The sequence below is a fragment of the Lepisma saccharinum genome, chromosome 10 (genome assembly GCF_977018435.1).
Source record: "Lepisma saccharinum chromosome 10, izLepSacc3.1, whole genome shotgun sequence".
Classification (NCBI taxonomy): domain Eukaryota; kingdom Metazoa; phylum Arthropoda; class Insecta; order Zygentoma; family Lepismatidae; genus Lepisma; species Lepisma saccharinum.
In genome coordinates this window covers 38526901-38541801 of record NC_139238.1, presented here as the reverse complement: position 1 = coordinate 38541801, position 14901 = coordinate 38526901, and positions in this window count along the sequence as shown.

Sequence of the window (14901 nt, the reverse complement as noted above, 5' to 3'; positions counted from 1 at the left end):
CGTTAGTTTTCGCGCAAGATAAATACATATCACACGTACATTCGTCACAGCCTATTGCTTCCCACCGATTCAATCCTACATGCACCTTGTCAGTTACCAGGGCCGTTTCACGAGCAACAGTTGAACGCTTGAATTATACGAGGGTCACTCGATAAGTTGCGCACTCTGTGAACATCCATTTGCGATCACTGAACAAGGTTCAAATTCTTACCCCTAGATGGCAGAGCGTCTGGACGTTTCCGTTTGAAAGTCAAGCCTCGAAACCAGCTGGCACACTGCGTGAAGGTGAGCTGTGAAAAATGGTGGATTGAAGCACGGTGCGTTGTTTCGACTATCATTTTGAAGCATACATGTAACTTGTATATAAATATATAAGCGCAGTATTCTTTTAAACACAATATCAGAGCCTATTACGTCCTGGCTGCATAGAAACACACTAATGTAAAGCGACAATGAGCGCCCAGCACGACATCTAGTATAGCTTTTCGGTTTGAATGATTGGTGTTTTAAGTCCACTTTATGCACAGAAAGGCTAATCGGGACTGGACCTACAGTTTAAAGTGGGATCCGAACCACTATGTGCCTCCACTGGGACCCTATAGCTTTCTGATGTTGATGCTTATCTGGTATGCAGGGTGACAGCTTCTTGCTGAAATGTTTTCCTGCAAACAATCAATCAGTAAGGAAAGTAAGACAAGGAGCAGCCAGAGGGCACTTTGGGTTGTGGGTGCCACGCCTCTCTCTCTCCCCCTCTGGTATTGAAGCTCTCGATAAGACTTCGTACACTTCCTTCAAAATCAAATCCCCAGATGGCGAAGTGGTATTGATGTCGCCTTGCATTCAAACGGTTTTGGGTTCGAACTCCCACTGGAGCACAGCGGTTCGGATCCCACTTCAAACTGTAGATCGAGTTCAGTGGTTCAGACTACCTTATGTGAGCATGAAACAAACTTTACGTCCAACCATCGTTTTTCAACAAACTTGGCAATAATCTAAGAAAATAAAAATCTGTATGGCCGTAGCATGTTCGCAAAGCGCTGCCACTTGCCGTCTTCAATTTCCAATTAGTCAATCTCTCCGGCTTTGCAGGAAGGTTTCTATCAACAAGATAATGCACCAGCTCAAATATCTAAGAAAGTTCCTTTACTTGCAGGTCATCGTCGAAGAGAATCTTGTAGTGTTAAAGCAACGGGAACAAGTCAAGGGTACAATGTAAGAGGAAGCAACACGGAAAATGATAATGATGGTGTGTGAAACCTCCATTGAAAATTTTGGTCAGGAGGAAGAAAGCTTAACAGGAAAAATGATAAGTGATCCATGGTGGATAAAGAACGTTCCAAAATTCTCTCCTCTTTTTAACTCGCAGACAAAGTGACTGTGAGCCCTGCAAGGAAATCGTCTTAAAATTACAACTGGAAATGGAAAACCATTGTACACTGGCTTCAAAAGGCAGTTTGTTTCTTTATACAGCATATTTGCAGAAATTAGAATTCAATATACACGTGTATCAATATACGCTGTATAAAACACACCTTATTACTAACTTCGTTGGCCCTGTACGTGGACCATAACGAAGGCCATTTCGACCTTCAACATGAATCCTGCAGTGGGATTAAATCTTTGTGATCAAGGTATAAGCTTCTCCGACTGTTGAGGAACTATAAATTGAAAATCAAAACATTCCGAAGGAAACTGTAGCATCTAGTTTAGGATAACACCTCGAATGACAAATGAAGTACCTCCTGCAAAGAGGAGGTATCATTGTGATTACTCAGCATACTCAGTTATTTACATATAACCCCTACAAACAAATGCGTATTATTTCTCAGTTTAGCACAGTGCAAATCATAATATCTTCATTATTACTATGCAAAGGACTAACTGAAAATCAACCCAGTTGCTGACTTTCGGGACAAAATTTATTCGTTCTTTCTAAGGTTCTAACGTGTGCAACGTTAATTTAAAATTCCCACTTTCATCATCATGCATCTCCCGACGGACACTTGGTCCTAAAACATATATCGGTCCTTATGGATAATTTAGGCCGACAGCACTGCTTTTGCTGTCTGCTCGCACATTTCTTCAATGTAGCTTTGCTGAATAACCGGTCTCAACCAAGACCTTCTTATATACAAAGCCTCCGCAGACTGTTTACATGCAACATCATCACTAATAGATCACAAGATATCACAATTATAGTTGCAAATGTATCTTAAATAGGCGGATAATTAACTTAAGTTTGAAAGCAATATTTCTAGTATGCACGGAAAGTGTAGACACACACTTGATGATATAATGTTGTGATCCATAGTCTTAACACTGATGAAATTGCATGTACACAAATAGTCCCTGCGCAGTATATAAAAAGAGTGTTACCCAAACGCGATCGGCGAAATAGTTTCCCGTTCAGCCTGAAGTCGTTAATGGAACCCTGTAACATTTAACATAATTCATTCGTTAACCTCCACTGGAAACAATAACGATTTCAAGTCTGCTAGCGGCTAGAAATGAACAAATCTGCATTCGGCTCTTTGAAGTGCACACGCCGCTACACATTGTGATGTGTGCTCTTGTAATTAACATGTATTTGATTTCCGAAACATGTTTGCGGAGTAAGCAAAGCAAATGTGTTGATTTTCAAATTAACTGAACAGGGAGGCCGGATTTTTTCACCTGTTATGTACACACCTATATGTAAGTATGCATGTGAATTTCAAGTGCATGCGCTAGTGTGTCTACGCACCGACACACATACAGTGTCACAGTACAACACAAACTTTCACAGCGTGTACAGGACAACAAAGGAATCTCGGTGCCGATCGTGTTATGTAGTCGACTTTCTATCTCGCCACCGAAATTCCCAGGCTTCGAATACAGGCCGGGTCGTAGAGGTTCATGAATTCAATTCAATCATCACGCATGCTGGTCGTTGCGATTAGCCAAAACCGGAAGAAAGGCCACGCTAAATAACCAAACATACAAATGCATGACACCAAGAGGAGCAAATTTTGTTTGTAACATTTGGCTCGTTAAGACTCGTTTCTACGCAACGACACCTCTAAAAAAGCATTTTAATCTGTGCGTATGCATCCATACGCACCGTGGAATTTTGTCGGTGTGTCGTCGACACTGTCCGTGTTGTCTCCCAGATAGCTTAGTGGTAACGTCCTAACATCAAGGGGTCCGGGTTCGATTCCCGGTGGAGGCACCTGGTGTCTCAGATTCCAAATTAAACTGCGTGTCCAGTCCCGAGTAGCCTACTTGTGCATACAGTGGAGTTAAAACAAAAATCAAATATATGTAAATGTGTGTGTGTGCGCTCTGCACCACGCCATGAAGACACAAGGATGTGACAGTACATATACTCAATCTCCACAGTACACATACTCAATCTCCGCACCAGGCTCCCTCTACACAGCTAGTAGCTGATGAGGCTGCGTGGGTTACAGAGCCACTTTATGGTGGGATATTTTCTGGAGAAAATGTCCCACCAGATATCGCCGCTCTGGGAGACGACTGAGGGATCTCGTGCGGCAGTCTGACATTGTACCGACTGAACCACGAAGATTGCATATGTTATAAACTCCGTAGCATCACTGCCCTTTGGTGACAAAGTCCTGAAAACGTCCATCTTATGCGTGCCTGTTACCTGGCGCTCTAAATCAAGAGCCCGGTACTTCAAGCAGCTTCCCACTTGACCCCTGATGCTGGGTCAAATCCGAACATTTTTAAAGCCACCAGTGCAGAACGATCCCGGGATATCTCGTATCAATAGGTCACATCTTTCTTTAATTCGGTGGGAACAGGAGCAAAGGGAATGATATACGTATATGAGCACATCGCATAGCTATAACAGTGTTTACACTGTTCTGATTGGAAACTAAACTAAACTGCATGACGCATCAGCCCTAGGGCCAGGACTTGCCAGAGCGGCTTTTTCATTGGGAGACGCGTGGTCAGGGCATCAGAGTCCAGTCGCCGCTGTTTTTTGGCCTTCGAGACCAGAGCCCGCTACTTCTCCTTTTCAAGTATAGCTCCTCAATTGTCCTCACGTCGGCGAAATTTAGGCGTTGTCACCGGGAATTAAGTTGAGACCCCTCGCACGAAAGGCGAGAGCGTTAACCATTTGTCTACGCAGGAGAAAAATTCTAATGTGATCTGGTAACGTCACTTTTCTCCTTCGTGGATTTGCTGCTCCGGCATGGAAGATGTGATGAAATTGGATGCCTAAGACCTCTGGCTTCGAAGAACGTTACGTTGTCACTCCGCCATGGAGGCCAACTCTCCCATGTCCAAGCTATTTGTGGGAAAAAAAAATCAATGTTGACGTTCGAAGTTATATGATAGATATAAATAGATTTGTCGCGGGAATCTCTGGGGCAAGCGATCGAAAACTAGTATCTGCGCAAGTAGTGACTCGAGAGCGCTCGATAAATGAACCCGTGAGAGAGTACGGGATTGCGTGGAGGCGAAAGAGCAACTGTAGCTAGCAGTAATTTGCAGCAGCCTGTACTGCCTCGGTCCGACCACTCGTTTTCTCCCCTTCCCTATCGTTATGCGCGGCCTTGCTTCAGAATCTCGCGGTATAAGCGGTATTTGTAGAGCAGAGATGAATTGTTAAGTCCACAGTTAGGCTATTCGGGACTGAACCTGCAGATTAAAGTGTGCCTCCACCGAGTATCAAACTGGGATCACTTGATTGCAAGACGACGACGTTACCACTACGTCATCAAGTAGGCACTTGACTTTGTAATTTACTAGTCCTGTGCACTGTCTTGTAGATGATTTGGGGGGGGGATTAAGGAGAGGGGGCAGTTACTGGACAGACAATGATGTGAACCTTGTCTTCATCTGAAACGTTTTCTCCATGAACCGTGCACGTGAGCAACATCTCTACCACCAGCTTTCTCCCAAAAATGTACATTCGCTTGCGACAAAACCTCCGCTGGCACGATGATCATAAACATCCAGCAAATCCGCTGACTCTGCGCTCAAGATACATGGGATGCGGCCATCCAAGCCAGAACAGCTCTGCGATTCTTGTCTCTTGCAGCGAAGATGGATTCGTTTACGAAACGCCCAAGCAACGCTTACCCGCGCAACTCTCCCCTGTCCAAGCTATTTGTGCAAACGGCACAATGAATCGAAAAGTGCCATCCTAAGGGAAATCATGAGAAACCAGCAGTAATGCGGATTATGGATGGAATGATGCATGGCTGCAGGCAAACATCGAACGGGGAGGCTGACAATATTTGCGAATCCTAGAATCTTGTGTGTATAAATGTATGTGTCTGTGTGTATGTTTATATGTACTCTACACAATTATATGTTTAGTAGCTCATTACCCGGCATTGCCCGGGTAATTATTTATCCCAATCTTCTATTAAAGTTGTCCGTGGGAGAAACATGGCGTTCTTAAATCAACTCCGCAGTACTTAATAAGCTGCCCCTGTGACTTGTTGATCGTGATCGAGAAAGCAAGTGTGTGTGTGTGTCTCTGTCTGTCTGTCTGTCTGTCTGTCTCTCTGTCTCTGTCTCTCTCTCTCTCTCTCTCAAATGTTATCGTGAATGTCACCAATTAGCTTAGCGACTCCGAAAACTATGGATTCGTCACTAATGTAGGTCATATTTAACATTTCATTTTTCACCCCCATGCCGATAGGTGATGAACTTGGAGTTGAACGCCATTCGGAGTGTCACTATTCATCTTTGCGTCCCCCGAAAACTATCGATTCCACACTAATATCGGTTGTTTTCGATTATTATTACGTCACCCCCTTCCCACCCCGCCCCACCCCACTCCTAGGGTTTCCAGGGGTCTTACCCGAACAGTATTTCTTTCCAGATTGTAAGACATATGTGTACCAAGTTTGGTTGAAATTGCTCCAGGCGTTCGAGAGTTATGCCGGAACAAACATACACACATACGTCCATTTTTATACAGGGTCATCGAGAATGGTTGCCGGAATTTTAAACTGTTATTATAAAAGAAGTATTTAATGGATATACACGTGTGGCGTCTTAAAATTTCAGAAAAGTTTAAAGTTTTAGACTTCGATATGGGCACTATTTGTAGCTTTGGTTATGTCTAGACGGTATTCAATCTCCTGCCACATCTGAATCGTGTCCAGAGTTACAGTTGCAATTGCTGCAGCGGCCCTCTCTTTAAAGTGCTCCCGCACATGCGCCGTTTTAAGCCCCATGGTCCCACAAGGTCACACGAAACATTAAACTTTTCTGAACAGTTCTCTTATAATAACAGTTCTAAATCCCGGCAATCATTCTCGATGACCCTCTATATTAGATTAGATTATTTGAATGTAATATATGTAAGCTTTCCTGTAGTTGGAGATTCTCTATGTTGGCTGCAAATGAATGAATAAATTCATAAATAAATAAAACTGTACGACGCAACGGTGTAAACTACAGGGTGATTCAAAAGCCTGTGAAGATTATTAAAACAGTTAAACGATACAACAACGATACAACTGACAGTAGTAAGTCTGTGGCAGATGTGAGGTCAACACCGAAATGTTACAGGTCCAATTGGGGACTGCTCGTAACGAAGGATGGACCGCTAACAATTCGGCAGGCGCAGCCCAATACAAGTACAATTACTACGAAAATGTATTTAACGACATGAAAACATTCTAACAATGCCAAAATTAGAGAAGACGAATAATATAAAGAATATTTCCCTATTGTTAATTCCTTAACAGGTAATGTGTTAATATTATTACAGACCAATTTAATGGATAACAGTGATTTTTTTCTTAAATTTACGATAACCCGTTCGAGAATGGGATGCCCCTGTAAGAATCACACATATGCAATATAAAACCAATTTTCAAAGAATAATGTTATCCTGTATTAGATAACCAAAACTGCGGTGGTGTTTCACACATGCCGTATGTGTGAATTAAAATGAACAACAAATACTTTGTGGAGACTTAAAAAATATGTCGTCTGTTGTTTGTTAATAAAGAACTATACCCGGAGAAGCCCTTCTATACTTACACTGAATGAATTGGAACATGTTGAAAACAATTTAATTCACAGTCAGCAAGAGAAAAATTTTCATTCGACGAAACTTGTCTACTTCGTTTCCTGGATATTTTGTTTGCTTATGTGTGGACAAGCGTTAAATAATAAAAGAATCTCAAAATATACCAGTTGCCGTTGCCTTCCAGAAAACTACTCAAATTGCTAAAAATGACAAAAATTGGGGAAAAATTATCTGTGCTTGATTGATTGGTTTGGCTTATATTACCTCGTTTTTTGGCCACTTTGGCTTATCGCAAAGTTGAGGGTGAGTGATGATATGATTAAACTGATGAAGGGCCACTCACAAAGAACACTCATCCCGGGTTTCGAATCCGGGACACCTAGCGTCGTAGAGCGCTGTGCTAACCACTTTGTCACGGAGGTCAGGAAATAACCTTCGCCTCGAAAATGACGAACATTTTTAAAAATGCCCAACCGAATTTAGATTTTTGGATCAATGATTTCATGATAAACTTTTTATTTGTCCTAGTACTCTTTCCAACTATTTTTTTTAGAAATGCTACGAAAAATCATCAAATGACTTGCCCTAGCCAATACTATTATAAAGGCAGTGCCTTGACAGCGCGCTAGGCCATCTTTTGCAGCTCGTGCGAGACAATCAAAACCAGCAGCGATTAGCGATTTCCTTTTGATCGCGCTAAAAGGTTGCTCGGCCGAAAGTCCACAATGGCTTTGGAACATCGAAACAGACAGTAGTCGCATTACCATCAGTTGCCATTGAAGACAAGCAGGGGCCTGTGGTTACAACGACCGCAAAATATCGCAACCGGGAGGGTATTTTTAAGGTAATAATACCTACGCGTCGGGTTGCAACGTTTCAAAAAACTGATTTCGCGCATGGGGTACCCACAATGCAAAGCGAGCTGCGCGTTCGGTCTCGGGAGACGAGTCCTGAAAGTCGGTTGAACAAGTGCATTCATATGTCGACTAACTCATTCCGATCTCGCCGGAGACGGGGGACGCCGCGCATGAAGGAACGAAATTTCAACTCCTGACGGGAGGCGATTGTCGGTCTCCGGATGAAAATGGAAGGTAAGGGAGGGGGTGTCTAAAATTAGATTACACCTGACTGTGAGATTTTATTGTTATTTCCATTGTCATTATCACCGTTTGGATGGGGTGATTCTCTGAGGAAATTACGACACCATTGTCCCAGATAGAGAGAGAGAGAGAGAGAGAGAGAGAGAGAGAGAGAGAGAGAGAGAGAGAGAGAGAGAGAGAGTTTTGATGTCTCTCACAAGCAAAATGCATCGAGGTTGCGGTGGGATCTTTTCACAAGTAAAAACAAAACTGCCCCGTAATCAAGGGGTCCCAGGTTCGATACGAATTAGAGGCATATAGTCGTTCAGATTCCACATTGATTTGATTTGGTTGATGTTACTTAGTTGTTGTTTTTTTGTTTTTTTTTTTGCTAATCATGAAGATGAGGTTGACCCACGCTCTGGCTGGGACCCCTGTGCTTACTACTTCGTCACGATCCAACTTGAAACTGTACGTCTGGTACCGAGTAGCCTATCTGTGCATAAACTGGGCTTTTAGAAAACACTTTTTTTTAAAAAACTAAACTTCGTGACGATACAGGCACGTGGTTAGCGTGTCAAATCCCAATACCGTTGTTTTCAGACTTACCAGATCGAATTCCGCTTTTAACCCAGTTCTCATGACTATGATGAGACAGCGCCGAAATCTTGAAGAGTTCCTTCCCGGGATCGAACTCGAAACCGAGAAAATCAACAGTAGAGCTACGACGGATCTTTCGTAAATATGAGTCTAGTTAAAAATAGTGGCACCACGTCAAAATTTCGGTAATGGTTCTGTTGGTATAAACAAAACCGCTTACATTCATTCAATTTATTCTTCAAACATGTCTAATACCACATTTTGCTGTACGTGTGGAAGGTGTTGCAGCGCCCGTCTTTCATAATGTCCTGTAGTGATCGATTTCAATGCCTTTGGATATGCTTGTGTCCAAAACATATTAAAAAATGATCTACATAATGTCCAAAATATATCATTCCTGGATACCCTATGGACGCGCTAAGCGGGCGCGAATATCCAGTGGATATCCAGAACATCGAAACGAATATTCATTAGATGTCTCCTGGACATTTGTGTGCTGTATGGGAACAAATTTTCATGTATTGTATATTTTTCGCAAAGTGTACAACTTAATATCATTAATCTTCATTTTTGTTATTTTCGTTCATTCAGTCAATCCTAATATTTCTGTAAGTTGATGCTTTCTATTGATTAACAAATAATAACAACAATGACGCTGAGGTTTCCTGACTAGATAATTATACAATTTTTCTAATACGGAGAAAAAATAGATAAAAATGGAAAAAATTGTACATGGGAAAGGGAAATTCTGTTCTCAGAATTTGGCAACTGCACCTGATAAAGCAACGTTCCACTTGCAATGGCATAAAAGCTTAGCGAAAAGACTGTAATAGCATGGGAACAAGAAGAGTGTTCCATCGAGTTTTATATTTGTACATTTGCTATTTCGCTACGTTTTTCTGCCTCTTATGATGAGGCGATGAGGATGATTATACCAAAATTACGAAGGGACATGCTCAGGCCAGAACTCCAACCGGGCAACTGACTGTTCGTTCGCGAGTTCCCACGACATCTCTCTTGTTAGTGCAACTGTACACCTGCCCACGAAACGAGTCACAAAAATGCCACTAGTTGGCGCTCGTGACGTATTGCCACATAAAGGTGCTTGTTACAAGCTTGCTAATGAAATGAATGCAGTACAGTCAATGTGAGAATGATGGGGAAAATCCATTTCCACCTGTCGGCAAACGCCGAATACATCCATCCAGCCACAGACAATCAAATCCGGGTAAGTTGCTTACAACAAAGCACACACGTTGCCATTGTTGGAGATGGACGGTGCGAAAATGAAGCGACAACACGAGCGAGAAAGCCATCTTTTATTTGCAGTGCGGTTCTGGCAATTTCCGACGTCAGTAATGAAAGAGCGCCAGGTACGTCGGCTTCAGTCAACTTTCGGCAGAGGCTTTGAGGTCTTATCGAGCACAGGCGTCTCGGAGTCTCAAATCCTTGACGGCCCATTATTCACCCGTGAAACAGTTTTTTCCTTTTGTTGCCTGGTGACACTGGGGGCTTCAGGGGAGGTGTCAGCTCCCATCTTGCACTTTCTTCACGACTTCCGTTTCTCTCGCTCGATCTGAAAGTTAATTGGGCTCAAAACTTCGGCTCGAGGTCGCAATGCAAAGAAACACGAAGTCAAAAGAGGGTGGGAAAAGTATTAGCTTCTTTATTTGATAAAAATACTTTCTAATCATCAAGAGGAGACTTCGCGACTTACAAGGAAGGGTCCCACGTGGTTGCCGCTGATATTTGAAGAAGACCGGCTGACAGTGGCGTGCCCAGGGTGGTTGTTGGGGCCAGATAATATTATGTCGAATATTTCTTAAGACTCAAATGTTCTGTCTGATCACCAAGTTTAACAGGGTCTAGAATATTGCTTAAAGTTCGATTTCAACCAACATTATGTTCATACTAGTAATAGGCTAACGGCAACTGGACCTACAGTTTAAATTCGGATCCGAACATTTGCGAAATTTACCTCAAAAGGGGTCGAACCAGACACCCCTTGAGATAAGTTTTTTTTTCAGTTCTATTGCTTATTGGCAGTTTACCTTACCAATGGGAGGAATTATGATAACGACTTATAACAATAACCATCTAGGGGTGCAACGGGTGAACTTTCCACGTAGTACACCCAAATGTCAACCTCGCTTCAACGTAGTACACCCTGCACTGGATTTCGCAGACTAATGAGGCTCTGGCATCTGGACATACGGCCAGTATAATCCTTGTAGGGCTGTCTGTGTTGTCCTTATGTGTGCTGAGTGCCCATTTACAGCCTCAGATTTTAACCCAAGTAAGAATATTTTAGTCCTCCAACATTACACTTATGTTATATTAGTTACATTTTAGTAATGGTAAGGGGCTGGACCCCGTATAATGTGACGGGTACAAAATAGCCTAAGTGCTGAAGCACCCACAAATTTCAATTCTATCAATCAATCAATAACAATCTAATGCAGACCTGGGCTCTTATTCATGCAAAATACGTACTAATCTAATCTCTCAAACATGGATGTCAGCTTGGTTCCTGTTTACAAGTACTATACACGTATACTGCTTATATAAAATAGTGCAAATGTAGCTTCAGATTGATTCTCGATGAGGTGAGGTAGTAGCGGCTTCTGCCTATTCGCACGTGCACACCCAAATAAATCTGTAATGCAATTAATTTTTATTATACTTATTCACTGGACACGACCTCCTTCAAAACATCAAACGTTCCCAAGCCCCACCGGCTTCGCTTTACCAGCGCCTGCCGCTGAGATACGTTAGCTTCGCAAAAGTCACCGTGTGCTCGTTTGCAGCTGTTTGCTGCACGCAAGAAAAGAGGAGGGATTCGCTCTTCTAGCTCGCAGTATTATGGGCTGCACTCGCACTGTTAGTGTTGTGTTCCAAATGCAGTGTTGCAATCCCGTTCCATTCGATATCGTGTAGCGGAGTCCAGACAAATACACATCATCGTAAATCAAAGGTTTTTCCTTGTTGTTGTTTTTTTTTGGAAAGGGAATTTCTATGGTATATTTGCCCACACTGTTCCGAACATGGCAGGGGCAATAAAGAAGGGAGGGAGGGGGACACCTGAAACAGAAACGCGTGCTTTAAACAATGTCTTGCATTGCCTTTGCTTATTCGCGCTGCTTGGCAAAAATAAACTGTCCTTGTGGCGCTGTAGTCGCATTATCCACCCGTGCAGGGGAGGGGGAGGGGGAACGTTGATCAGTCAGCGGTGTCCATTGTGTGGCAAAATTGTTACATTGTCAAAAGTTCGTTCCTGTTTCATTGCAAAGTGAGCACGATGAAACATAAAACTGTACATAGCGAAACCAGAGACGTAATACTTAACATTGTTGAATATTTGGAGGAAAGTTAGCAAAGCGCGCAGCGACTGCAGTAATGAGACAGATAAGTCGGAAGGGAAAGAAAAAAAAAATTGAAGTACGAAGGAGGGCAGTGTGGGCTGACTGAGCATTATAATTTTCTTTAATATTTATTATTCTCTTCATTTCGCTTGATTTTGATGCTTTTTTAGACGGCCATTAGAAATAAACAACTGCTAACTGCTAGATACAACTGATTTTCGCATGTGGTCGTTGGATCGACTACCTTGTTTGCAGGAGTGGCTCAAGATAAAATTTTCACCCGGTCGAGGTGGAATTTTGGCGCCCTCTACTTTCTACCCTGATCCTCCTACTTTCCACCTTCCTCCAATATAAATCATGACCATTGTTATATATTTACGGTTTCAGGGTGGCTACTCTAGGACCATGATAAAATTCAAGTATAATTCCCGGTTTTCAAGGAGAACTTTTCAAAAATTCAAGTAGATCTTTTCTCTATTTCAACCTTACGTATTACCACCTCTCAACATCCACACACAAATATCTTAATAATATAAAGGGTCTATGTGATTCCATGATTCCAACATCCAAAAATTATAATTCAAATAAACTGTATACGTAATAGTATAATTAAAATATTTAATTTAAGGTGCTGAGTTTCTATTTACAATCAGAGGCGCAACCATGAATTTTTGTCTGGGGGGTGCAAGTGCCAGGATAAACGTACTAATACTAATAATAATAATAGTGTTAATAACAATGTTATTATTATAACTATTATTATTATTATTATTGATTTGTTTTATTTTACTTCACTTCTTGTGCCACGTTATGCTAATTTGCGAAGATGGGGATGAGTGATATGATGAAATTGATGAATGGACAGTCACAAACATCCATGCCCGCCGGGACCAAAATTATTGTTGTTGTTATTATTATTAGTAGTAGTAGTAGTATCAAAGACGTTATTATCCTCGTAAATTATGCACAAAGGGGGTAGAAGTTGTTGCTAAAGCATTTCTGTTCGAACAAACGATTTTAATTATTTTCTCAACACATGGCACAGTAGTTCGGATCCCACTTTAAACTAAGTCCAGTCTCGATTATCCTTTCTGTCCATAAAGTGGACTTAAAACCACAAAATCAATCAATTTTACAACTTTTTTCATTAAGATAGTTCGGCGCCCAGGGCTGACTCCCGAATAAGAAAACAGAAATTGCGAGGGAAGCGATCAAAAAAAAATTTACGAAAATAATTTTTATTTGCATAAAATGTGAGTAGGATTTGAATTTAAAAAGTTGTAATTTTTCACGTCTACGGAGAAAAATTCAAGCAGAATTCACGCATAATTCCCGGAATTCAAGGAATTCCCGGTGAGTAACCACCCTGGGTTTAAATGACGAAAAATAATAGCCTTATTTTAAAAATACTTTAATACTGTCAGAGGCCTGCACAAGACCTGGAGCAGACCCGTTCGCGAGACATCGCTCCTGAAATGCCATGCAACCTGCGCAACATCCTCGCTTGAGCAGCTTGTATGCCCACCTGCCCAGATCGTTCCTGGCAGGCATTGTAGACCCGCCGGGTACCCGCAGTCTTACGATACCTAGTAGGTCTCAGTTCGTTCTTTCCATCAACTGCAGACCCCTCCCTCTGCATGACGTAGTTGCTTCGAGTAGAAACTGCAACGGGCCCACACCGTTCTGCAGTGTTGCCAACTGCAATAGATTTTCACTACTTAAAAAAGGGAACTCAAAGCTTCGTAAGTCACATCACCAATGAAATGAGATTTACGAATGTTGCTACCCCCCCCCCCCCACACACACACATTGAAATAGGTTTTCCGTGGCACAGGATCCATAAGTATATGTCGTAAATAACCAATATACGTATATATAGTGATATAGGGCAGGACAAACATGTCACGTTCGACGCTGAGGTCGTGAGTCAAACAACACACTGTTCTACTGCGAACACAGGGCCGTAGCCAGCCAGGGGCATTGCCGTTACCCTCGTTTGGAGGGGGGCAAGTACTTGGATAAACGTAACAACAACAACAATCACAATAATAGTAATAAGTAGCATGAAAGGCATTATTATCCTCATAAATCACGCAAAAAGGGGGTAGAAGTCGGTTCTCACGCATTTGTGTTGAAACAGGGGATTAGAAATATTTTTTTTTTTCAACACGTCAATTTCACATTAGCTAATAATGGGAAACAAGCACACAAACTATTTTTGAAAGAAAGAAAGTGCATGATAAATGCATTCCGAATATTCATACATATGGCATGTAAAATTTCCATCTACAATATTTTCTTTTCACATTGAGCGACGTATTACATAATTAATTCATCCAACTCGTGACAAACCAACATTAATAGCAAATAATATCACGGGCCGCCATAGCATTCTCTGTTTTAAAACTTTTCTCACTTAGATCGTTCGGCGCTCAGGGCCGACTCCCGCTACCCCTTTGCTACGGTATTGAACTTGATGAGACTTGTACTTTAATGTTTGACCCCCACCCTGATCCCTCCGCTAGACAATTTCCGTCCAAGGTTGTGAGCAATGCACCCTGCCCCCTCTGGTTGCGCCACTGCGTGCCTGGTTAAGGCACCATGCAATGAAAACAATTAGTTTTCAGTGAGGAGATTTTTGTTTGCTCGATCATTCATTTAGATAAATGAAACTGTAATATTGCGTGCATTTCCTGGCAATAAGATAAAAACTGCTTACGCTGAACTGAAATCGCTAAGTATATAAATTCTCCTTGGAGAAGAAGCTCCTCCTAGGACTTCGTAGGATTTAGTAGCTGCGTAAGTAGGCAACACTGGCTGCAGCCGTCCACGTGGTGATGAAACACCTGGAGCG